Source organism: Vitis vinifera, chromosome 5 (assembly GCF_030704535.1).
Source record: "Vitis vinifera cultivar Pinot Noir 40024 chromosome 5, ASM3070453v1".
Taxonomy (NCBI): Eukaryota; Viridiplantae; Streptophyta; class Magnoliopsida; order Vitales; family Vitaceae; genus Vitis; species Vitis vinifera.
This window is the reverse complement of record NC_081809.1, coordinates 17,263,581-17,272,437: the sequence shown is the minus strand read 5'-3', so window position 1 is coordinate 17,272,437 and position 8,857 is coordinate 17,263,581. Positions and strand designations below refer to the sequence as shown.

At 38.9% G+C, this 8,857-nt stretch overlaps 1 pseudogene; it reads right to left on the bottom strand.

Annotated features, from left to right (window-relative positions):
- Nucleotides 1-1,465: 1,465 nt before the first annotated feature.
- LOC104879394 (alpha N-terminal protein methyltransferase 1-like) lies at nt 1,466-6,380 on the bottom strand (annotated as a pseudogene).
- Between the last annotated feature and the right edge of the window lie 2,477 nt (nt 6,381-8,857).

Sequence of the window (8,857 nt, the reverse complement as noted above, 5' to 3'; positions counted from 1 at the left end):
ATAAGGTGAGACAAACATGAAAATTAACTAAGAGATTAATGGATACCAAAATGATCAAATAATAAAATGAATCATGTATGAGAATAAATAAGGTGGGAGTGAGATCGTACGTTGGTAGCAAGTAGTAATGCGCTATCATGAAGTGGGATTAGTGCACAATAATGAATACAAAATATATCGCATGCATATCAAATAGCAAGACAAAGATCATACAATATTCATTAAGCATAACAGTTGACAATCAGAAGAGATCATATGTAGGGCCCCCACCAAAGCCCAATTTATCTTGCATGAATTAGTCCCACAAATTCCATTATTTTGGAATTATGAAAAAAAACTCATTCTTGCTTACTTAAAATCAAGAGAAACAGAAAATTATTTGAAAATTGAAGAAAATTTATACAAGTGCATGCCAAAATGAGAATGGCAGCAAACTTATTAAAATCAAGATTTTTGGTGACCTAAAACCCTAATAAAGAATGAATAACTGTTGAATAAAAAAAAAAATTTGAAAACTAGAGTGAAATTAAAATTATTTGAAAGAAAACTAGAATTTTGAAATTTATTTGAAAATTGAAGTCTAAAAAATTAAATTTAAAAAAATTGGAATTTAAAAAAAAATTATTTGAAAATGGGAGTTCTGAAAATTAAAGTTAAGAATTGGAATTTTGGAAATTAAATTTGAAAGAAATTGGAATTTTGAAAATTATTTGAGAATTTGGATTTTTAAAAATTAAATTTAAAAACTGGAGTTTTGAAAATTAATTTTTGAAAGAAATTGGAGTTTTGAAAATTAAATTTGAGAATTGGAATTTTGAAGAATTATTTAAAAATGGAAATTATGAAAATTGGTTTTGGAAAATTGTTTGAGAATTAGATTTTTTGAAAATTAAATTTAAAAATTGGAATGAAAATAAGATTATTTGAAAAACCAGAATTTTGAAAATCATTTTAAAGAGAATTTGTGAAAATAAAACTTTGGCGTGTGAGGATAAAGAATAATAAATAAAAATAAATAAATGAATAAATAAATAAAGGCACGTGGGCAATATGTGGTGTTGTTTTCCCCAACAATAATAACTTTTCTATGGCCATTTCCAAGTGGAAGCTCTTTATGCATGTGGTTAAATACAACCAGGGGTGGAAAATTTGGTGGTTTTTTTCAAGTGGGGTCAGTAGCAACTTCATTGTGATCATCAAATTCAAAGAATATCAATTAGCTTCCATTTCTGTCAGAGAACCAAAAAAAGCCATAATATCTAATAAATGCATTTTAGAAAACCCCTTGAGACCATTTCCTTTAATGCATTTTCCATCACTGCAAGCTTCATGATCACATTAGGCTTCTATGCCTAGGTCATGACATGTCCTCCAGCATCCCTCGGGACTCATTTTTTTTTTTTTTGGTATTAAAGTTAAAGAAATCATCACCTCACAACCTTTCCATCATCTCATTAACTTTTTATCAGTCTGCTTCTCCCCTAAGTTTCAGTCCAACCTTTGCTCTCTTAAAGAATGAAATGAAATCGTCGTCTGCAAGCTGCCTAATACACCGCTGAATCCATGTAACATCATATCTCCCTACTTTTGGAGTGAAGTCTTGAAGTGAAACACAATAAAAGTTGGTTGCCTTGTGCATATCCGAAGACATAAGCTTTCTAGAGGCCAAAGTTTCACGGGCAACCTCCAAGAAATGTGATGTTGGCTTAACAAGATCAACCTCATTAAAATACCTTATAAGAAAATTCTTAGTCACTCTCCGATGCCAGAACCACAATCTAGGGCAATAAGATGCTGAATTCTTCTAGCATCAACGAACCGCTCATAGAATAGTGTTTTAAGGAAAGCTTCATTGCACTTAACATCCACATCATTCACATGGCTGTATCCACCCAATACACGATCCATCGATGCCTCCACACATTCCCAGTAGCCGACGCCTTTACAGTACCCTTTGGTCTTCTTGTGAGGATTTGCTCTATTTCTGATTTCAGCTTTGTACATCTCTTTCGCGTTCTTGAATTCCCGGTCCTCAGAATCTAACCCACCATCCTCAATTTTTGCTCTCCCTTACTCGCGACTGGACCCGTCAAGTGCCTCCTTGTCACCACTTCTAGCCTCGCCGCCACCAGTTACATCGAAAGCCCTGTTTTTCTTCTCAGCCTCTCTAAAAAAACACTTTTTCCTACCCTTCTTTCTTTAACTTAATCAAATGTCCAGTAGCCAATCTCTAATCTCATCAGTTGGTGATACACATGATGCTATGCACCCAGAAAACCCACAGAAAACGGAGGAGGATGATAAGAAAATAGAGCATGAAGAAAAAAAAACAAAAATGAACCTGTGAAAGCTACATTTCACATTTCGTTCCAAGGGACTCAGATTGGTGGGAGGAAGGCAAGCATATTGAAACAAACAAAAAAAACGACAACCAAATTTCCAAATAAAGCCAAGTGAAACAGACCTTCATAGGGTTCAGATAATGCTACAAAGAACAGTGACTGAAACAATAATAATGAGCATATTGAACAAACCAAAAATCAGCAAAACTCATGTGCAAACTATGTTAGCTGTAATCAAATGAGCAAGCCAAAACCTCAAATAGCAAAAGAAGAAGGCAATATGCATAGAAAATGAAGGTGAACAAGAAAATATCCAGCAAACTCACCTAAGGAATCCTCCAAGCAACAAAACTTTATGAGTTTTAGCCTTCTCTCTCTTAGTATCCATTCCTCATTTCTTTCTCAAGTTCTTTTCTCCCTACTCCCATATTTTTCCTTTTTCTAGCTACCCCCAATTTTTTTTTTTTTTTTTTCAGAACCCTTTTCCAACATCTCTTGCCCCATTTTAAGCTTTCCCGACAATCCCCAAATCGCTTCATCTGTTTTTTTCTCTTTCCATCCCATCTAGCCACTAATACAGCTCACCCATGCCCTATTTTTCTTTCATTTCCAATCCCATCTGGCCGCCCAAAACAGCCCACTCTTGGGGTGGTCAGAAGAAAAGAAAGACTTCTTCTATCCGAGGGGGTCTACAAATATGCCCTTCTTCGGTAGAGTTCATAAGTGCAAAGAATATGAACACTGGAGTGAAAAGAAAGTGTGAAAAGTGAGTGAAATAAAGTGAACTCTACTGAAGAAAAAGAAAGACCCCTAAAGGTACATAAGTAGAACACAAGCTCACTCAAGGCTCTAAAATCCTAAGAGAAGGGTAGCTCTCAGAGTGCCTCTAAAGTTGCACTAGGGATCCAGACTCTATTTAAGATTTCTCCAAAAGTGACTCGAAAATCGATGTCAAAGATGAGTAACGATTGAACCACCTTAGAGTACAGGAAAGAATGCATTTAAAGGGGATTGCCCTATGTGAACTACATGAGAACACTAAGTGTAGGGTGACCAACAACATGACCAAAATAAGTGTCGTGAACTCAAAGGATTGTGTCATGTGTAGTGGAAGGGGAAGTCTAAAAGAGGATGATGAACAAGCGATAAGCACAAGGTAATGAGGTGAGGAAAATAAGGACAAATGTAAAATTGTGAAGGCAAGATGTGCAATGCCAGTGAATATGAATGCCAAGAGCTATGACTCTGAATGATAAGACTAAGGAAAAATGGGTCTGAACGCCAAAATGAGGAAAGATGGTGACTCTAAATGCCAAATTGAAGACATAACTTTGAACGCTTAAAACTGAAGACATGACTCTAAACGCCAAACTGAAGACATATGATGATGGCTCTGAACGCCAAACTATGGAGAGATAGTGGCTCCGAATGCCTGAAACTGGAAGAGATGAGTGGCTTTGAACGCCTAAAACTAAAGACATGAATCTGAGCCCCAAACTAAGAATGACAACTCTGAACGTCGTAACTGAGAAGATATGGCGGCTCTGAATGCCAAAATGTAAAAAAATGGAGGCTCTGAACTCCATAACTAAGAAGGGATGGTGGCTTTGAACGCCAAACTGAAAAGAAATGGTGGCTCTAAACGCCAAAACTGAGAAGAGACGGTGGCTCTGAACGCCAAACTGTGAAGGACGACTATGAACGTTGTAACTGAGAAGATATGACAGCTCTGAATACTGTAACTAAGAAGGGATGGTGGCTTTGAACACCAAACTGAAAAGAGATGGTGGCTTTGAACGCCCAAATTGAGAAGAGACGGTGACTCTAAACACCAAAACTGAGAAGAGACGGTGGCTTTAAACGCCAAACTATGAAGGATGACTATGAATGTCATAACTGTGAAGATATGGTGACTTTGAACGCCGTAACTAAGAGGAGATGGTGGCTCTGAACGCCAAACTATGGAGAGATAGTGGCTCTGAACGCCTGAAATTGGAAGAGATGGTGACTCTGAACGCCGAAACTGAGGAGAGATAGTGGCTTTGAACACCAAACTAAGAAGGGATGATGGCTCTGAATGTCGAAAAGGTGGCAATGAAGGCCAAAACTGATAATATGACTCCGAACGTCAAAATGGAAATGCGGCTCTGAACGCTAAAATGAAAATGCAGCTCTGAACGCCAAATTGAAGATGTGGCTATGAACATCGAAATGAGAAGAGCTGGTGGCTTTGAACGTCGAAATTGAAAAGAGATAATGGCTCTGAACACCAAAATGTGAAGGACGACTCTGAATGTTGTAACTAAGAAGATATGGCGGCTCTAAACGCCATAACTAAGAAGGGATGGTGGCTCTGAACGCAAAACTGAAAAGAGATGGTGGCTCTGAACGCTCAAACTGAGAAAATATGGTGGCTCTAAACGTCGAAACTGAGAAGAGACGGTGACTCTGAACGCCAAACTATGATGGGATGACTTTGAACACCGTAACTAAGAAGAGGCTCCGAACGTCAAAATGGAATTGCGGCTCTGAACAACAAAATGAAAATACGGCTCTGAACGCCAAACTGAAGATGCATCTTTGAATGCCAAAATGAGAAGAGATGTTGGCTCTAAACGCCGAAACTGAGAAGAGATAATGGCTCTGAACGCCAAACTATGAATGACGACTCTGAATGTCGTAACTGAGAAGATATGATGGCTCTGAATGCTGTAACTAAGAAAGGATTGTGGCTCTGAACGCCAAACTGAAAAGAGATGGTGGCTCTGAACACCCAAACTAAAAAGGGATGGTGACTTTGAACGCAGAAATTGAGAAGAGATGGTGGCTTTGAACGTCGAAACTGAGAAGAGATGGTGGCTCTGAACACCGAACTGAGAAGAACGACTCTAAACGTCGTAACTAAGAATAGATGGTGGCTTTGAACGCCAAAACTAAGAAGGAATGGTGGCTTTGAACACCAAAATGAAAAGAGATGGTGGCTCTGAATGCCCAAATTGAAAAGAGATGGTGGCTTTGAACGTCGAAACTATGAAGGAATAGTGGCTCTAACGCCAAACTATGAAGGGCGACTCTGAATGTCGTAACTTAGAAGATATGGCGACTCTGAACTCCGTAACTAAGAAGGGATAGTGGCTCTGAACGCCAAACTGAAAAGAGATGGTGGCTCTGAACGGCCAAACTGAGAAAAGATGGTGGCTTTGAATGCCGAAACTTAGAAAAGACGATGGCTCTGAACGCCAAACTGTGAAGGACAACTCTGAATGTCATAATTGAGAAGATATGGCGGCTCTGAACGACATAACTAAGAAGTGATGGTGGCTCTGAACGCCAAACTGAAAAGAGATGGTGTCTTTTATCGCCCAAACTGAAAAGGGATGGTGGCTTTGAATGCCAAACTGAAAAGAGATGGTGGCTCTGAACGCCGAAATTGAGAAGAAATGGTGACTTTGAACACCAAACTATGAAAGACGACTTTGAATGTCGTAATTGAGAAGATATGGCGACTTTGAACTCCAACCTGTAAAGAGATGGCAGTTTTGAACGCCAAACTGAAAATGAGATGGTAGCTTTGAACGCCGAAACTGAGAATGAGATGGTGGCTCTAAACGCTGAAACTGAAAAGAGATAGTGACTCTGAACGTCGTAACTAAGAAGAGATGGTGGCTTTGAACGCTGAACTATAATGAGAATGGTGGCTCTGAACGCCAAACTGAAAACGAGATGGTGGCTCTGAATGTCAAACCAAAGGTGTGGCTCTGAACACCAAGCTGAAAACGTTACTCTGGACGCTAAACTGAAAAGAGATAATGGATTTGAACGCCAAACTGTGAGGACGACTCTGAACGTCGTAACTGAGAATAGACTATGGCTCTGAATGCCAAGCTACGAGGAAATGACAGCTCTGAATACCGAACTGTAAGGAGATGGTGGCTTTGAACACCATAGCTGCAAGGAAATGATGAGAGAGAAATATGCCCCAGTGTAGCGTGCCGCCACAACTCTCAATCCGTTGAAATGGTCTGAAAGAGACTCCATGAGTCTCAAAAGAGGCTCTGCTAGCGAGTCGGACTAGTCATATCGACTATAAGTACGACCTCACAATCCATCTAACTAAATCATGAGACCTGATGATGTGTCACAATAAGTCAGACGCCTTTAACTCAAAATGCTTTGCTAGAGGAGTCCATCATCATCTCAAATGAATGATCAACTAGGGAGTCTTAAGAGAATAGTCTGCTGGGGTAACTACTGTGACCTCAACACAATGATTTACTTAAGAGTCATGGATGGTGGGACAATCAAAACCCAAAAGGTTGTGCTCCTCTAAAGTTCATCTTGGCAAAAATCATCAAAATTGTGGCTAGTAATGCAAATAAATATCCCTCGGCCGAGTGATGAAGACTGTAATAGGTTTGTGAGAAAACAATCATCTCCACAGCTAAAAGAGGGAAATATGCCCCAGTATAGCAACTAGGGCATCCAGTCTATCTTGATAACTCAAGAATAACTCAATGGGGATGTATAAGAGATCTGACATGTACTCCACTAAAATGATGATATGAGAGGTTGTGCATCTAAGATAACTCCATCCAAGAATCACGACAATATTAGAAAGTACGAGCTTGATTGAATGACTTAAGAAAGACTCCACTAGAGAATTAAGACAAAATGAAAGCAAATCATCAACCCGACGCGTATTTCCTAACTGGAGATGAACCATGCCAATTAATGGAGATCCACAAATCTCAACCGAAGAGGAAATATGCCCCAATATGGAACCAGATGTGTGATAGGTCAAAAAAAATCAAATGACCTCAAATCATCCATCATCAAATATGTAATCCTGATCATCCACATCCATAACTGAATCGGGCCCATCGATCAAAGAGACATATCCTAGAAGAAAAATGATGATGACATCTAAATATCGAAAAGTGCAGGCCTGACTGGATGGCTCAAGAGATGTTCCACTGAGGGATCATGATAAAATAACGACAAGTCATCGTCTATGCATGCATCTAGTAAGTGGGGGTGATCATGCAACTCCGTAAAGATCTATAAATCTCAACCGAAACGGAATATGCCCTAGTATAGCATCAAATGTATGATAGGTTGGAAAATCAAATGACATCAAATCATCCATCATCAAATGTGTAATCCTGGTCATCCACATCCATAATTGAATCGAATCTAAGCGTCAAAAGGGCATCTCCCAGAAGAAAGCATGATGACATCTGAATGCTAAAAAGTGTGGGCCTGACTGGATGACTCAAAAGAGATTGCACTAGGGGATCATGATAAGATAGCAAATAGGTCATCGTCTTGGCGTGCATCTCGTAAATAGGGGTGATCATGCAAATCCATGAAAATCTATGAATCTCAACCGAAACAGAATATGCCCCAGTATGACATCAAATGTGCGGTAGGTCGAAAAATCGGACAATATCAAATCATCCATCATCAAATGTGTGATCTCAGTTATCCAAATCCATAGCTGAATCGAATCTAATGATCAAACAAGGTGTCTCTTAGAAGAAGAAGTACGATGACATCTAAATAACGAAAAGTGTGGGCCTGACTGGATAGCTCAAGAGAAACTCTACTAGGGGATCATGATAAGACGACAATATATCATCGACTCAACATGCATCTCATAGGTGGAGATGATCATACAAATCCATGAAGATCTATAGATCTCAATCAAAACAGAATATGCCCCAGTATGACACTTGATGTGTGGTAGATCAGAAAAATCAGACAACATCATATCATCCATCATCAAATGTGCAATCCCGGTCATCCATATCCACAACTGAATCAGGTCCAAATGTCAAAGAGACGTCTCCCAAAAGAAGAAGCATGAAGATATCTAAATATCAACCAAATCTCAAATACTTGTCCAAGTAAGGGCTGTCGAAGACGACATCTGATCCCATGGTCTCAGGTGGTCTTAAGACACGAGACGTAACGCAGGCTAGGTTGATAAGGTAATAGAAACAAAGAGAAACTAGGCCTAAATACCCAACAATAAAAAACTCATGTCCTCATGTATAAAATACAACATGTATAGAAAAGCTTGTGAGCCATGGACTTGAGGGTGCCCAATGTGAACATAATATCAATAATGAGACAATAAGGCAAATCAAACTGATAATGAGATACAGAAGAATGATGCAAGGAAAATATCAAACTTGGAATAGGTTAGTGTAAGAAAAGAAACAAATGGGTGAAGTGAATAGGATGAATCACAATCAATGACGATGATGATAGCGAAACGATGAATATATGAAGAAAAGTGATGATAAACTCAAATCAAACATGGAGTGAAGTCACATCAACAATTAATGTAATGATGGAAAAGACAATGACCCAGAGCCCTTAGGAGAAGGCCACTCATCTCACTCTCAAAGACAAAGTGAACACAAAGAAAATAGGATCTCAGAAAGCTCACATACAAACTCTCAACAACAAACATACTCGATAAAATGACCCTCAGATATCAATATACACGC